Source organism: Leptodactylus fuscus, chromosome 3, assembly GCF_031893055.1.
Source record: "Leptodactylus fuscus isolate aLepFus1 chromosome 3, aLepFus1.hap2, whole genome shotgun sequence".
NCBI classification, from domain to species: Eukaryota; Metazoa; Chordata; class Amphibia; order Anura; family Leptodactylidae; genus Leptodactylus; species Leptodactylus fuscus.
Window position 1 is genome coordinate 105,103,518 of NC_134267.1, and position 18,252 is coordinate 105,121,769.

The window sequence follows — 18,252 nt, forward strand, 5'->3', positions numbered from 1 at the left end:
ACTATCTTCACTGTTATCGTTGTTTAATGTGAAGACTTAGAGGAACCAGACGAGAAGATTCATTTTAAACACCAATTTACGTACTGGAATGAAGTTTATGCCACTACCATAGCATTCCTTACATTCAGCTCATTCCACTTGTATGTAGTGGTCATTTTTTCCTCTTGGAATCAGTATCAGCTTCTTAAAATGTCTTGATGTTTACGCTGTGGATTCACTTTTGAAGATTTAGCTGTGTACAGACCGCCTGAGGACCAATGGTTGTACATTCACCTTGAAATAAATGGTGGAAGATACACCAACCACCAGATTAGTAGGCAATAAGAAGAAGAGTCAGCACGTTAAATAATAGAGTAACTATCTATCCATGTATCAGTGTTTGCACTTACATCTTTGATATGACCTTGCTAATCTTTGTAAATTCTTTCCTACTATAGGAATTCAATTCATTTTCTTTCCGCTAAAAAAACATTCTTTGTATTCTGGATTATATAGCAGAATGGGAAGGTTAGTAGCACATTGTGGATTAAGAAAAAAAAAGGTATCTAAGGATCTAAGGAAGATGAAAACATATTTGATCTTTTCTAGTAGGAAAATCTAGTGGCTCTTTGAAAAGGTTATGAAGAAGGATTGCATACAACTGATAATAATAGTATATTCTGAATGGAGAACTATACAAGCAAAGACCAGATGAAAAGTTCTCAGTCTTAAAACAGAAAGCTAGGAACTAACAATTTGGCATTTCTATTTGTTTGCTATTATAAAGTAAGTTCAACCTAGAGAACTCATAGTAACAAACAGTATTTTTCGGACTATAAGACACACTTTTCCCAAAAAAAATTTGGGAGGAAAATGGAGGTATATTCTGAAGGTCTGAATGTGAGGAGGCGGGGGAGTGAGGTTCACTGCATCACCCCATTCTTGCTGCTGTTGGGTCCCTGCAGTGGAAGGAGTGGAGCGATGCTGCATCCGCCGTACTATTATTCAGGTGCCAGGTCTGTAAGGATAGTGGGGCCACTCTGCTGCAGAGCAGTCGCCATAACTACTGGGTCTCCACTGTAATGCACAGCAGAGATCCGGAGCTAATGCCGCCATCAGAGTCCATCCTGATCACGGGCAGTACTATGTCAAAGACCCTCTAAAGTGTTAAAGAAGCCCCCTAGGGCTGATTCTCACCCCCCCCCCCCCCCCCCGTACCTTTCAAGTTGCAGGCTGACTCCTGCGCAGTGAGATTTCAAGAGCCAACCTGTTGTTGTGACAGCTGGGTTAATGCCAACCTGTATAATACAGCAGAGACCCAATGGCTATGGTGGTTGCTCAGCTCCTGAGGGGCAGCCATAATTAAATATCTGACATCCGCTGTATTATTTTGGAAGATGTAGGGAAAGGGTTAACGGAGTGGTATTTTCAACCTTCTGTGCGTTGTTGTTGTGATAACTGGGCATTCAAGAAGTCTTTTCCCCAGCATTTTTTTAGCCTTAGCCTAAAAATGTTATCTAGCCTTTCAATATTGTTGACCTATACATATTTGATTGGTAGGAGTACAACTCATAGAACCCCCACCAAACAACTGTAAATGTAACACTCAGGAGGGCCAGGGCTGGTATCACGGGTAATATATCAGATGTGGCCGGCTTTCAGGGGGTCCCTGGGTCCCAAATGTGCACAAAATCTCCTCTTTGATGTCCCCGACTACCCACCCCCACGTGATATCTGACAATGACAACAGACAACCAGGTCTCGGGGGTAGTCGTTGCTCTTTTACTAGCAGGACAAAGTAATACAAATGTACATATGGAGTAATTCTTCACATACAATACAGCGATCTTTGTAGGTAGTGTCCAATTAAGCAGGTGATAGAGCTTGGAGCAGGAATGCTTTGGATAGTTTAATTAATAGTTACTTGAGTAGTTAAACTTGTATATACTTGTAAAGATGGCCTGTATCCAGGGGTTTAGTCCTCAACAAACTGGGTACACGTATGTAGGAGAGCAACTAGAAGTGCCCACAGCAGGAGACCCTCGAATTCTGCCAGACTAGCTATGGGCTTCTTAAATATAGATTTGTCCCAAAGACTTACTTGAATAGAGAGATACGTGTAGAAGTCCCAGATGTATGGATAAAACAGGTCCGTCAACTTTAGTGCTTGTAGGCTTGGAGTTTCAGAGGAAAACGCTCTCTGAGGAGAATCTTGAGTACAGAGGAAAAGACATCTCTGTTTGGAGTGCTCTGAGACTTGGCTGCCATTTTCAGCTTCCCATGTGTTCGATCGCTCCACACCAAAGATCCAGACAAAAGGTCCCCAACCCCCCTAGAGGGGGCTGTAACTCCTCCTCCTCCAGGCCAGTCAAGGGAGCTTGATTGGTCCTGAAGGTCACCTGATCATAATGGACACACCTTCACATTGACAACTCAAATTACAATGGCAAGTATAGGCAGGTGCAGTTCACAAAAACATCCACAAGATGGCGCATTAATAGACCCCCTGTGTGCTGGCTCTGGTAAAATAGAAATATATAGAAGTAATGAAAGAGGAGGAATCTCTTTACCTTATATGCAAATGTCCATACCATCTCGGTCTGCAAGGACTATTAAAGGGCATGGGACGAGCAGTACCAGGACATTACATAAAGGCCAGGACCCCTTTAAACAGCTGATCATTGGGCAGACCAGAGTTGTACCCCCACTGCTTTAATATTGATGGACAATCCTAAAGATCACCTCTGGGTAACTTCTTTAATTACAGTATTTGCATTTGGTTCTGATGCTGATTTGTCAGTATGTATAGTTTATTCATCATTTCTAGGTTTATGGGTATACTATACATTTTGGTAGCACTTTCACTATCAGTGTTTGATATTGTTGTAAAATCTGGAACCGTAGATTGCCTAGTTCGTACTATAAGAAGTATGTAAGAGCTATGGCAAAAACCAACTGAGGCAAAGCAGTAGGAGAGAAGTAACAGGCCACCGACTCTGTTCACCATCAAGCAAAGTCTTTATGGGTTAATACTACTAAACACATACAGATGATTTGAAACAGGAATTTTGACAGTCCATTTATTAGAATGGGGCTTGCAGTAATTCATGCACATGGTAAATGGACAACTCCATTTTCACTTCAAACAAATCTCTTGTGTGTGACTATACCTAACACTGCCTTTGTAAAGCACAACATTCACCATTAGAAGCAATTGTTGTAGGACAGAAAGCCTCTACAATATGGCGTGTGTTCAGTGGTGTAACAAGTGTCTTGTGGGCCTCAGTGCAAACTTTTGTGTTCAGCATCTTCTGCTATCTTCCCGAAATCTCTGCTGAGGCCTGTGATTGGTCCTCAGTGGTAATGTGGGGACACACTGACGTCATTACACCAATGCGCCCCATGTGACCGCTGAGGCCTAATCACAGGCCTCAGTCACATAACGGAAGACGCCAGAGAGGACTCTGAACCCAGGAGAGGTGAGTATATCTATTTATTATTTTAAGTCACCTCTCCTGGGCTAGTATCAGTTGAAAAGGGACAGTTACAATATGTATAGCAGTCGGGGAATGCATGTCATATTGATACCAGGCCCCGGCCATCTCCAGCTGATCATGTGCACTGTACCCTGCGTGTATTGTAACATGGACCAGTGAAAGAATATCTCTGTGCTTTGTACAACTTAATAGATGACACACTAAGAGACAATTCAGAATGTTATATTTTCCATTTTTATGTGCATATTTATATATGTATGTATATAATTTTTTCTTGATTACATTTAACAAAATTAAGTACACCTTGAATGAAAATAAATCAGCTTGGCATCATCCTGATTCCTGAAGTTCATTTCCCTTGGCATAGATTCAACCAGCGTTTCATTAGTAATTGATTGTGCAGACTTTTACTAAACCCATAAAGAGCTATATTCCACTTCATGGCCTGTGGCATTTTCCTGCAAGGACAATGAATTATTAAGGTAGAGTCTGGTTTATCCGTTCAGAATTTGTTGACACTGTGTAAACTCATGGGTGAAGTATTGTAGAATCTCCCACATTTAATCTGCTATGATCTGTGAAGTTCAGTGCTCCTACTTGTACCAAAGCACTTCTTATGTACTTATCTGACCAGAGCAGCAGAATCTCAAGAAGCTTAGCACCTCCTACAGTCCAGGAGATTGAAAGTGTCTCTATACATCTACCTTTGTGAACTGTGTGTAATGATAGTCATAAAAAGTTTTTTTTTCGTGAGGCTGCGATATAATGATGACAATGATCTGTATAATTGGTAATTCTGAGACTATAAATTCAAGACAGACATCTATCTTTTGCTGGATAAACAGTGTGCCCTGTTATAAAACATTGGATTTCAGAAAATAGATCTTTATTAAAGATGAGCGAGTAGTGAAATATTCGATATTCGTTTCAAGAAGCCCCTCAATATTCGACTATTCGACCGAATTTTGAATCCCATTATAGTCTATGGGGAAAAAAGGCTCGTTTCAGGGGAAACCACAATTTGACTAAGGAGAGTCACCAAGTCCACAGTGACACCCCAGGAAATGATGCCAACACCTCTGGAATGCAACTGGGACAGCAGAGGAAGCATGCTTGGGGGTATCTAACACGTCCAAATATTACCCTACTATCACAGCCTATCAACTAGACACTTTCCAAACTCAATAGAATCTCTATGAAAGTTGAAAAATACTTGGAAACTTTCTTTCTTCCACAATGGTATTGACAGAAACACAAATTTAAAGCTAAAGAAACATTAGCATGCACCCCTTTAAATCACTTTGCCCATAACAACCACAGATGGCATAGGCAATGGGAAATCCAACAGCCCCCACCCTTAACTGTCATTGTCTATGTGTGTGTGTGATGTGGTGAGACCTTCAAAAATAGACTTTTCTGGCCCTTAACATGAGCCCTTCCAAATTAAGTTAGAGGCCCTTAAGCTGAGCTACCGGCAGAGATTGAGGCCCTTGAGGTGACTTGAGCCTTTTACCAGCATAGTTTTAGGCCCTTTAAGTTAGTTCAGCCTTGCACCAGCGGAATGTTAGGCCCTTTAAGTGAGTTGTGCCTTGCACCAGCAGAGTTTTTTGCCCTTTGGGTGAGTTGAGCCTTGCAGCAGCAGAGTGTTAGCCCCTTTAAAATTGTTAGCCCGTAAAACGGTGGTTCCAAAACCATCACTCTCATTGTGTGGGATTGATGCAGTGGATTGGAGTGAGGACCCAGACATTGACCTTGATTTTGATTGGGAAATTGATAACATTTTTGTAACATCTCTGCCTGTTTGGGTCACTGCGCCACCCTCTGCTCGTGTGCTGTGGCGCAGGAGGCGGGTGCAGTTTGGTTCTTGGATTAAAGTTTTTGGTCGCACTGTGTGAACACGGCTCTACTGCTGTGATTGTTATTGCACCACACCCGTCTTCTGCGCTTGTTGCCTCTGTCCATTAAGTGGTTAATTTTGTCTGCCGGTGATTGACAGCCTGCCTTCCAGTCAACTCCATGGGTGGGTTCTTCCTCTCTATTTAGCCTTGGTTCCCATTCACACCAATGCTTTCTATTGCCGTGTGCATACCTGCTCTTACTGTCCCTGTTTTGCTTATACTATTATCCTTGACCTTTGGCTTTCCTCATTGACTATTCTCTTGACTCTGATTTGGCACTTCATCGCTCGACTGTTACTGACCCCTGGCTAGCTGACCTCCCATTGTTGTCGTTCGACTTGTCTGCATTTTGTGTTTCACATATTCAGGGAGGGACTGTCTTCGTGGTTGTCGCCTATTACCTAGAATAGGGTCTGGCAATAGGAAGGGAAAGTTGGGGGCTTCAGCTTAGGGCTCACTGTCTCTTGTGCCCCGTCCCAGGGTGTTAACAGTTACTGAGGAATTGCTGTCCTAACAATTCCCTTACAATTTTGCTATTAAGTCCTGGGGGTAACTTTTATTTGGAGGACCGCAAAGGTGGAGAATTGGCTGCAACCACTACTACCAGTAATGGTTCTCTAATATCGGACTCTACATTACCTCTACAGGGTTCTGATCAGGTGTTAATAGTCCAAACAACATGCTCCAGTACTCTAGATGTAGATCAGAAACCACTTTCCCGTCTGACACCAGATTTAACCAAGCTTCATCATCATCATCATCATCATCATCATCATCATCATCTTGCTGAGATGGAGCCACTAAAGGAAACTTTGCCTTCCAAGGCATGTTCTGGAGCTGCGACTGAGCCAAATCTAAACACAGAGTCCTTTGGAACTGAACAAAATTCAAAGTGTCAAAAAACTTAAGAGACTGTTGAAAGTAATGGGATCCAGAATGAGGAGTTCATCACAAGGCTGACAGACCCAACTCCAATTGCTGCAGCACAAGCAACCGGTAGTCAGACTAAGATTGTGTCCACAAAGATAGAAAAAAAGTATGTTCAGCTCACCCTTACAAAATCATCAACTTCATACCGGTGTGCACGAAAACAGGCGGACTTATTCCAGCTGATAGTAATCCGAAGCAAGTGAAGATGTCAAGTTCAGTATCAATTTTCAGGCCTTTGGGGTGAGCCCTAAAACATTAATTTCCAGGCCCTTGGAGTGAGCCCTAAAAATTTTTTTTTTTCAGGCCCTTGGGGTGAGCCCTAAAGCATTACTTGTTTTTTTTTTATTATTATTTTTTAACAGTGGTGGTGTTGGAGGAGGAGGAGCAGGAGGACGAGGAACTTGTGACCTGGCACAGACACATGGAACTTTGTCTCAGTACTGTTGACGGAACATGCTGGGGGGAGGGCATACGAATTTTTACTGCGTTTACCGCGTGGTATTCGATCGGAATTGAATATGTTGAATACCATAATATTCGATCGAATACCTACTCGATCGAACGGTATTCGCTCATCTCTGATCTTTATTATTCTGAAAATATTTAATGTACAAAAATCTAATAGCAGTTTATGCATGTCTAAGGTGTTTTAAAAAAAAGAACCATAAAGGCAGAGGTAAAGTTTAACTCCTTCTCAATATCTTCTGTGTTATTATGGTAGATGGCTGGTATTTCAATTTGATGGCTGCTCAGGAGTTGAGTAGCTACCACTATTGCCTCCCAGGTCTCTGCTGCGAAGATCCGAGGGCAATGCCCATGATCAGTGTGCGCACTGATCATTGGCACTACACTCCCCATGCCTCAGTCAAAGCTGATTGAGGCTCCACTTTTCTAGAGGTATATGGCTTCCACAATTTTCTTGTGGATCCCTTCTCTCCAGAACAAAATCCAGGGCAATCAATTACTATGACAGCCAAGAGCCTATCTTAAGGCTCCCAGACTTGTCTATTACAGACTGTGCTAGTCAGCCTATAATAGAAGTATAGTGATTCTCATTAGCATTGCAATGCAATGTATTAGTGGTCAGATCCCCTGGGGTTCAAGACTCAAGTCTTAAAATAAAAGTTTAAGGCTAAGGCTCCACGGGACCTCCCGCAGCAATTAAGTGCTGTGGGAAAAACCACCCTGGCAACGCAATGCGGTTCTTCCCACAGCACTTTAAACAGAAAGTTTGCAGAGTTTTCCTCCACGGACTTTCTGTTACAATTATATCTATGGGGAAACCTCCGGCATTTCCGTAGATATAATTGAAGTTGGAAATTGTGGCATATCCGCACTGCGTTTCTTACCGCAAAGTGAACATGAGATTCGCTAGAATCCCATCCACTTTAGACTTACTGTAAAACTCTGCGATTCTTCCCATGGCATTTCCGCCATGAGAAAATCGCAACGTTTCCATCCCGGTGGTCCCTGGCCTAAAAAAAAAATTAAAAATTGACATAAAAAGAAATTAAAATTTCAAATCATCCCCTTTCCCTAGAACACATATAAAAGTAAATAAAAAAAGTAAAAACCAAACACAAACTTATAAAAATATTTTTACATATTGTGAATGCTGTAGCGGGAGCTGAACCACTGTTTTTTGCTATTTTGCTTCCCATATAAATTTGAATAAAAAGTAATCAAAACAGAAGACATTTCCCAAAATGGTATAAATAAAAAATTACATCTGGCCCTACAAAAAAAGTTGCCTTATGCAGCCTGTATACAGAAATATAAAAAAGTGATTTTGCACTATAAAGTCTGAGTTTGTGAGTAAAAACAACGTGGGCAGTCTGACACTCTGTGGACATTCAGATCACACTAAAGAAGGCTATACTAAAGGTAAAGGCAAACATGACTATATTACAATAAAGATTGCACTGTTACAAAAAAAAAAAAAAAAAAATTAGATTTTTGGCAATAAAAAGGTGACCTGTCCAGCGTATGTGTAACACAGTGTCATATGATTTTTCTGCCTATCTGTCCAACATTTATTAAATCTAACTAAGCTGTATTGTACTAATCCTTCCCATACAATTCTGTAGTCCTTTTGCAATAGCGTTTTCCCTACCAATTGCTTTGGATTATACAGTGATAATAACTTGACTTTCTTGTAGCTTGAGTATGACAAATTGGTTCCTCTTCTTCCTCCCTACTTCTTAAACTCTTCATGTAACATCAGCATTATAACATCTCCACCAACTGAGAGGCAGTCAGATGATTCTGGAAACCCACCTTGGTTACGAGACCACATGATCCTCCTTTGTCTTTTTATTTTCACAGCACATTACATGTTGCAGCAGTCATTTTAGTTTGCCTGTGACAAATTGCAAAAGTTTTGGGTTTTGTTAAAAACCAAAGTTTTTGCAAAATTTTAATTGAAACTGGTTCATTATGAATCCGATTGCACATGTATAATCAAGACCAATCCCTCTTAGAACCATCTTGAGCCTTTGTTATAAGGTTATTATCATTGAGATTCTCCAGATCTCTTGGACGGCCATTAACTGTTTTAACTGTCAAAAAGGCAAAAGTACAAAAATTACAGTATTTTTTTCCCCAAAAACATGGTGTATGCCATTGGATTTCCCATGTAAATAAAGTAGAGAGGAAAGAATTTGCTTCATCTTCTATTACACCCAGATTTTCTTGAGATGGCTGGCAGTTTAAATTTTAAGTTTCATATTATTAATATCATGCACTTGATAGGACAGAACTAGTTACCAACATTATAGGAGTTTAATATAACAGTTTGACATACTGTATGGCAGATTGCTATCCACAATGCAAATATACTATAAGAAATGTTACTGGAACATTTTTTTTTTTTCTTTTTGTCATGAAGCTGAGTAAACATAAAGCTTCCTTAGTAATTTTGTAGAAGTATGTAGCATGATTTGCTCTGTGCATATCATACATCGCAGCTTGACATATTCTGGTTACCGTGAACATGATGACTACATCTTATGGCTAAATTGACTGCTTGCAGCGTTTCATATTCAGTGTCTATGAGTGTGTCTTCAGCAGTCACCTCAGGAAACACTGCATAGGGAAGGAAAATATTTTATGTCAAATAAAAATACTCTTGATTATATGCAAAGCTGTTTAATGTTGAGTTTCCTGATAGTTCTGTATGCATTAAACATGCAGATGTCCTCAGACAGAAAGCTCAAGTATGTGCCTGGATTTCATTACTGAAGCACAGGAAACTCCAGGAGGAGAACAAAACAGCACGCTAATAAACTTTGGCATGAGAAAGAAAATCTCTCCTTCTCGCTCTTATTTCACTTTCTTGTTTTTCCATTTTTCGCCCGATATAGTTTGATTAATAATAGTTGGTAGATTTATCTAAATTAGGACAATATGGAGGCATCTGGAGAAGTACAAGGAAATACATAAGGAAAAGCCATATGCCATACAATATTAGGCAATCAGGAAAATGTTCACATTCCTCTATTAAAGAGGCAGAGCACACAGGCTCAAGAGCAAGAAAAATCTAAAGTTCCTTAAACCTCAGGGACCCAGAACCGTCACATTCTGCAAATTCCAATCTGACTTTTATGAGGAGGGTTTAATAGCATCATCTAACAAGTCAATAGAGATGAGCGAACAGTGTTCTATCGAACTCATGTTCGATCGGATATTAGGCTGTTCGGCATGTTCAAATCGAATCGAACACCGCGTGGTAAAGTGCGCCATTACTCGATTCCCCTCCCACCTTCCCTGGCGCCTTTTTTGCTCCAATAACAGCGCAGGGTAGGTGGGACAGGAACTACGACACCGGTGACGTTGAAAAAAGTAGGCAAAACCCATTGGCTGCCGAAAACATGTGACCTCTAATTTAAAAGAACAGCGACGCCCAGCTTCGCGTCATTCTGAGCTTGCAATTCACCGGGGACGGAGGTTTCCGTCCAGTTAGCTAGGGGTTAGATTCTGGGTAGGCAGGGACAGGCTAGGATAGGAAGGAGAAGACAACCAACAGCTCTTATAAGAGCTAAATTCCAGGGAGAAGCTTGTCAGTGTAACGTGGCACTGACAGGCTCAATCGCCGCAACCCAGCTTTCCGCGGATCCTGAATGGAATACACTGACAGTGTATTCCCGTGTACCCGATATATACCCCCGATACCCGTTCCAACGGTGTGCCCCCCCACCTTCACCCCAGAAATACCCTGCAAGTCCCCTAGCAATAGAATTGGGGCTATATACACCCACTATTTTTGCTACTGCCATATAGTGCCATTGTCTCACTGGGAATTCAAAGAATATATTGGGCTTACATATAACTTCAATTCCAGGGAGAAGCTTGTCAGTGTAACGTGGCACTGACGGGCTCAATCGCCGCAACCCAGCTTTCCCAGGATCCTGAATGGAACACACTGACAGTGTATTCCCGTATACCCCATATATACACCCCAAATCCCCGTTCCAACGGTGTGCCCCCCCCACCTTCACCTCAGAAATACCCTGCAAGTCCCCTAGCAATAGAATTGGGGCTATATACACCCACTATTTTTGCTACTGGTATATAGTGCCATTGTCTGACTGGGAATTCAAAGAATATATTGGGGTTACGTGCACCCACAATTTTTGCTACTGGTATATAGTGCCATTGTCTCACTGGGAATTCAAAGAATATATTGGGGTTATGTGCACCCACAATTTTTGCTACTGGTATATAGTGCCATTGTCTGACTGGGAATTCAAAGAATATATTGGGGTTACAAATACCCTCATTTCTTGCTACTGCCATATAGTGCCAGTTTCTGACTGGTAATTCAAAGAATATATTGGGGTTACGTGCACCCACAATTTTTGCTACTGGTATATAGTGCCATTGTCTGACTGGGAATTCAAAGAATATATTGGGGTTACAAATACCCTCATTTCTTGCTACTGGTATATAGTGCCATTGTCTGACTGGGAATTCAAAGAATATATTGGGGTTATAAATACCCTCATTTCTTGCTACTGCCATATAGTGCCAGTTTCTGACTGGTAATTCAAAGAATATATTGGGGTTACGTGCACCCACAATTTTTGCTACTGGTATATAGTGCCATTGTCTGACTGGGAATTCAAAGAATATATTGGGGTTATAAATACCCTCATTTCTTGCTACTGGTATATAGTGCCATTGTCTGACTGGGAATTCAAAGAATATATTGGGGTTACAAATACCCTCATTTCTTGCTACTGCCATATAGTGCCAGTTTCTGACTGGTAATTCAAAGAATATATTGGGGTTACGTGCACCCACAATTTTTGCTACTGGTATATAGTGCCAATTTCTAACTGGGAATTCAAAATGCGCAAGGCTCCCGGAAAGGGACGTGGACGAGGCCGTGGGCGAGGTCGGGGGAATGGTTCTGGGGAGCAAGGTAGCAGTGAAGCCACAGGGCGTCCCGTGCCTACTCCTGTGGGGCAGCAAGCATTGCGCCACTCCACAGTGCCAGGGTTGCTTGCCACATTAACTAAACTGCAGGGTACAAATCTTAGTAGGCCCGAGAACCAGGAACAGGTCTTGCAATGGCTGTCAGAGAACGCTTACAGCACATTGTCCAGCAGCCAGTCAGACTCTGCCTCCTCTCCTCCTATTACCCAACAGTCTTGTCCTCCTTCCTCCCAAAATTCCCAAGCTTCACAGAACAATAACCCCAACTGTCCCTGCTCCCCAGAGCTGTTCTCCGCTCCTTTCATTGTCCCTCAACCTGCCTCTCCACGTCACGATTCTACGAACCTAACAGAGGAGCATCTGTGTCCAGATGCTCAAACACTAGAGTCTCCTCCATCTCCGTTCGATTTGGTGGTGGATGACCAGCAACCCACCCTCATCGATGATGATGTGACGCAGTTGCCGTCAGGGCATCCAGTTGACCGGCGCATTGTGCGGGAGGAGGAGATGAGACAGGAGTTGGAAGAGGAAGTGGTGGATGATGAGGACACTGACCCGACCTGGACAGGGGGGATGTCAAGCGGGGAAAGTAGTGTGGATGTTGAGGCAGGTGCAGCACCAAAAAGGGTAGCTAGAGGCAGAGGCAGAGGTCAGCAGCTTAGGCGAAGCCAGGCCACACCCGGAATCTCCCAAGATGTTCCAGTTCGTACCCAGCCCCGAAAAACTCCCACCTCGAGGGCACGTTTCTCGAAGGTGTGGAGTTTTTTCAAGGAATGCGCCGAGGACAGATATAGTGTTGTCTGCACAATTTGCCTCTCAAAATTGATTAGGGGCTCTGAGAAGAGCAACCTGTCCACCACTTCAATGCGCCGTCATTTGGAATCCAAGCACTGGAATCAGTGGCAGGCAGCAACGGCAGGACAAAGGCCGTCTGCCGTTCACGCCACTGCCACTGCCACTGCCTCTGCCACTGCCACTGCTGACTGTGCTGGCGATGCACTCCAGAGGACAAGCCAGGACACCACTTCATCTGCCTCCGCCACTTTGTTGACTTCTCCCTCATCCTCCCCTGTTCCTGTCTTATCTCCTTCTCCTGCACCATCAAAGGCACCATCAGGCACTTCTTTACAACAACCCACCATCTCTCAGACATTGGAGCGGTGGCAGAAATACACTGCTAACCACCCACACGCGCAAGCCTTGAACGCCAACATCGCTAAACTGCTGGCCCAGGAGATGTTGGCGTTCCGGCTTGTTGAAACTCCCGCCTTCCTGGACCTGATGGCAACTGCGGCACCTCGCTATGCCGTCCCTAGCCGTCACTACTTCTCCCGGTGTGCCGTCCCCGCCTTGCACCAGCACGTGTCACTCAACATCAGGCGGGCCCTTAGTTCCGCGCTTTGCACAAAGGTCCACTTGACCACCGACGCGTGGACAAGTGCATGCGGACAGGGACGCTACATTTCACTGATGGCACACTGGGTGAATGTAGTTGAGGCTGGGACTGCTTCCCAAACTGGCCCGGTGTACCTCGTCTCCCCGCCTAACATTCCTGGCAGGGACACGAGAAGAACACCCCCCTCCTCCTCCTCCTCTACCGCCTCCTCCTCCGCCACCGCCTCCTCCTCCGCCACCGCCTCCTCCTCCGCTGTTAGATTGACCCCAGCTACGAGTTGGAAACATTGCAGCACTGGCGTTGGTAGACGTCAGCAGGCTGTGCTGAAGCTGATCAGCTTGGGGGACAGACAGCACACTGCCTCCGAGGTGAGGGATGCCCTCCTCGATGAGACGGCAATATGGTTTGAGCCGCTGCACCTGGGCCCAGGCATGGTCGTTTGTGATAACGGCCGGAACCTGGTAGCAGCTCTGGAGCTTGCCGGACTCCAACATGTTCCATGCCTGGCCCACGTCTTCAACCTAGTGGTGCAACGTTTCCTAAAGAGCTACCCCAATGTTCCAGAGCTACTGGTGAAAGTGCGGCGCATGTGCGCCCACTTTCGCAAGTTGACAGTAGCCGCTGCTAGCTTAAAATCTCTCCAGCAACGCCTGCATGTGCCACAACACCGGCTTTTGTGCGACGTCCCCACACGCTGGAACTCAACGTTTCAGATGTTGAATAGAGTGGTTGAGCAGCAGAGACCTTTGATGGAATACCAGCTACAAAACCCTAGGGTGCCACAAAGTCAGCTGCCTCAGTTTCACATCCATGAGTGGCCATGGATGAGAGACCTTTGTGACATCCTACGGGTCTTTGAGGAGTCCACAAGGAGGGTGAGCTCTGAGGATGCGATGGTGAGCCTTACAATCCCGCTCTTGTGTGTTCTGAGAGAATCCCTGATTGACATCAGGGATAACTCAGATCACACAGAGGAGTTAGGGATAGCATCCGATCCGTCACAGCTGGAGAGTAGGTCCACACATCTGTCCGCTTCACTGCGTTTAATGGAGGAGGAGGAGGAGGAGGAGGAGGAGGAGGAAGAAGAGTTGTCCGATAATGTGATGGTGATACAGGAGGCTTACGGGCAACTTCGAATCGTCCCATTGTTGCAGCGCGGATGGGTAGACATGGAAGATGAGGAGGAAATGGAGATTGAACTTTCCGGTGGGGCCAGAGGAGTCATGCCAACTAACACTGTGGCAGACATGGCTGAGTTCATGTTGGGGTGCTTTACAACCGACAAGCGTATTGTCAAAATCATGGAGGACAACCAGTACTGGATCTTTGCTATCCTTGACCCCCGGTATAAAAACAACATCTCGTCTTTTATTCCGGTAGAGGGGAGGGCCAATCGCATCAATGCTTGCCACAGGCAATTGGTGCAGAATATGCTGGAGATGTTTCCAGCATGTGACGTTGGCGGCAGGGAGGGCAGTTCCTCCAGTAGGCAACCAAGTTCTCACTGGTCCACACAAACGAGGGGCACACTGTCTAAGGTCTGGGACACCTTGATGGCACCCCCTCGCCAAAGTGCCGCCACGGAGGGTCCTAGTGTCACCAGGCGTGAGAAGTATAGGCGCATGTTGCGGGAATACCTTTCCGACCACAGCCCTGTCCTCTCCGACCCCTCTGTGCCCTACACGTATTGGGTGTCGAAGTTGGACCTGTGGCTTGAACTTGCCCTATATGCCTTGGAGGTGCTGTCCTGTCCTGCCGCCAGCATCCTATCTGAGAGGGTGTTCAGTGCAGCCGGTGGCATCATCACTGACAAGCGCACCCGTCTGTCAGCTGAGAGTGCCGACCGGCTCACTTTGATAAAAATGAACCACCACTGGATAGAGCCTTCATTTTTGTGCCCACCTGTGTAAAGCACCCCAACATGAAACTCCATGTCTGTACTCAACCTCTCCAATTCCTCCGCATCCTCATACTCATCCACCATAAGCGTTGCACAATTCTGCTAATACTAGGCTCCCTTCACCCTGATTTCCCCCAACTCTGCTGGTTAGAGGCTCCCTCCACCCTGATTTCCACCAACTCTGCTGGTTAGAGGCTCCCTCCACCCTGCTTTCCCACAACTCTGCTGGTTAGAGGCTCCCTCCACCCTGCTTTCCCACAACTCTGCTGGTTAGAGGCTCCCTCCACCCTGCTTTCCCACAACTCTGCTGGTTAGAGGCTCCCTCCACCCTGATTTCCACCAACTCTGCTGGTTAGAGGCTCCCTCCATCATGAATTGGTCCAAACTGGGCTGTTTAGAGGCTCCCTCCACCATGAATTGGTCCAAACTGGGGTTTTTAGAGGCTCCCTCCATCATGAATTGGTCCAAACTGGGCTGTTTAGAGGCTCCCTCCACCATGAATTGGTCCAAACTGGGGTTTTTAGAGGCTCCCTCCACCATGAATTGGTCCAAACTGGGCTGTTTAGAGGCTCCCTCCACCATGAATTGGTCCAAACTGGGGTTTTTAGAGGCTCCCTCCACCATGAATTGGTCCAAACTGGGCTGGTTAGAGGCTCCCTCCACCATGAATTTGCCCAAACTGGGCTGTTTAGAGGCTCCCTCCACCATGAATTTGCCCAAACTGGGCTGTTTAGAGGCTCCCTCCACCATGAATTGGTCCAAACGGGGGTTTTTAGAGGCTCCCTCCACCATGAATTGGTCCAAACTGGGCTGTTTAGAGGCTCCCTCCACCATGAATTGGTCCAAACTGGGGTTTTTAGAGGCTCCCTCCACCATGAATTGGTCCAAACTGGGCTGGTTAGAGGCTCCCTCCACCATGAATTTGCCCAAACTGGGCTGTTTAGAGGCTCCCTCCACCATGAATTTGCCCAAACTGGGCTGTTTAGAGGCTCCCTCCACCATGAATTGGTCCAAACTGGGGTTTTTAGAGGCTCCCTCCACCATGAATTTGCCCAAACTGGGCTGTTTAGAGGCTCCCTCCATCATGAATTGGTCCAAACTGGGGTTTTTAGAGGTTCCCTCCACCATGAATTGGTCCAAACTGGGTTTTTAGAGGCTCCCTCCACCATGAATTGGTCCAAACTGGGGTTTTTAGAGGCTCCCTCCACCATGAATTTGCCGAAACTCTGCTGGTTAGAGGCTCAATCCACCCTGATTTTCAAAACAAATGTTGGTGCCAACCTCAACGTACTACAAGGGCCAAATTCACTGCTGGTGACAAGCTCTCCTCACTTCAAGTGCCAAATACACATGTTTCAAGGTGTTTTCCTACTGTCAGATAGGTGGTATTGAGTGTGTAAAGTGTGTAGTTGTTAGGCTGTGATGTTGGGGTAATAGAGGGTCTTTGGTGTGTTAGATGTCCCCAGACATGCTTCCCCTGCTGTCCCAGTGTCATTCCAGAGGTGTTGGCATCATTTCCTGGGGTGTCATAGTGGACTTGGTGACCCTCCAGACACGGATTTGGGTTTCCCCCTTAACGAGTATCTGTTCCCCATAGACTATAATGGGGTTCGAAACCCGTTCGAACACACGAACATTGAGCGGCTGTTCGAATCGAATTTCGAACCTCGAACATTTTAGTGTTCGCTCATCTCTACAAGTCAATAATCCACTCTTCCATAACTTGTAATGTTATGGCATATTGCTAGTATATATCATGACATTATTTTTGGTGGAGGTCTGAATTCTGGGACCACTTTTAATCCTTAGAAGGAAGGGACCAAGTTACTTTGGGCTTTTTTTCCTGAACAGTAGGACTCTTGCCTATTGAGCAAGAAAAATTCTGCAGTGAGAGGTCTGACTGTGATGTGCAATCTTCCCTTAATGGTGGGAAAAGGGCTTCAATTTACGCCTTTATCCCCATGTAATAGTATGGAAGATGTGGGATTCCACTGTTTTACACAGCAGAGACCCAGCATTAATGCTAATGTCAGGCATTAATTTTTTTTATGGCCCCCTGAGTGTCCCTAGAGCCCCTTGGTGCAAGTTGCCTCTTCCCCCATACCTTTTCTAGGGCAGGAAAGCTACTGCATGGTGAGATTGTGAGAGCCATACTGTTACTGCCTTATGAGGTCCTGTCATGGTAGGCTCTCAGACCTCAATAGCTATATAGTACATTTCTCATAGACTGCAATATTGTTGTGTTGTTGTCTATGGCACAAGTGATTCTAAAAATTGCAGGTTTAAGCCCCTTACGGGGGCTAATGCAAATTTAAAAGACATTAAAAAGTTTAAAAATATTTCTTCAATATGATGAACGCCTTAAAAAATGATCAAAAATCAGGCATTCCCAAATATTTTATAAATAAAGTTAGAATAAAGTTAGAATTTCTTTTTTTCTAATTTTTGGATTGTTATAAAGTTGGTATCACCATATTCATAACAGCTTGCAGAGTACAGGTATCATGAAACTAATACATCATATAGAATATTAAATGGTACCATTATGAAGCACAAATTGTCCCACAAATTAATCTATGATATGGGTCTGTGAATAGAAAAATAAAAAATTAAGGATTATGAAAGGCAGGAAGTAAAAAACGAAAATTGAAAAATGGCTTTTGCGGGAAGGAGTTGTGGAATTTATTTGGTCCAAAAATGCCTCCCAAAGCAATAGTAGTGCTGAGTAGGTGCATTTAATAGGAGGAGAAACATACTTTTGTGACGCAACACAGAGATAATCTTTTATGGATATGCAAATCAGTCTGCAAGTGCTGATTTGCCTACAGAAACCCCAAAGTGCTCCTGCTCTCCTCTGGAATTGCCCCCCAGCGCTGCCCCCTTAGCTAGGATTTACATGTTCAGCCTCTGCCTGGGTAACAGCTGCCTATAGGTAAATTTGCTAGATGTTTTCAGCATAAAGACTTGAATTAAACAATAAGTCATATTCTGTTGACTTTCCCTTTAAGCTATCTGTAAATTTTTCATCACATCCTCACCCCATTGCCTTTTTTGAGTATGCAGAAAATTCCATCTACAGGAAAAGTGAGAGTTAATTCATAAGATTATAATATTAGAGTTTGTAGTAGATCCTAAACATATTTGATTTGTATGACTACAAATGTGATAAATTAACATTTAATGGGTTGTCTAATGATGATATCCCCATCCGCAATA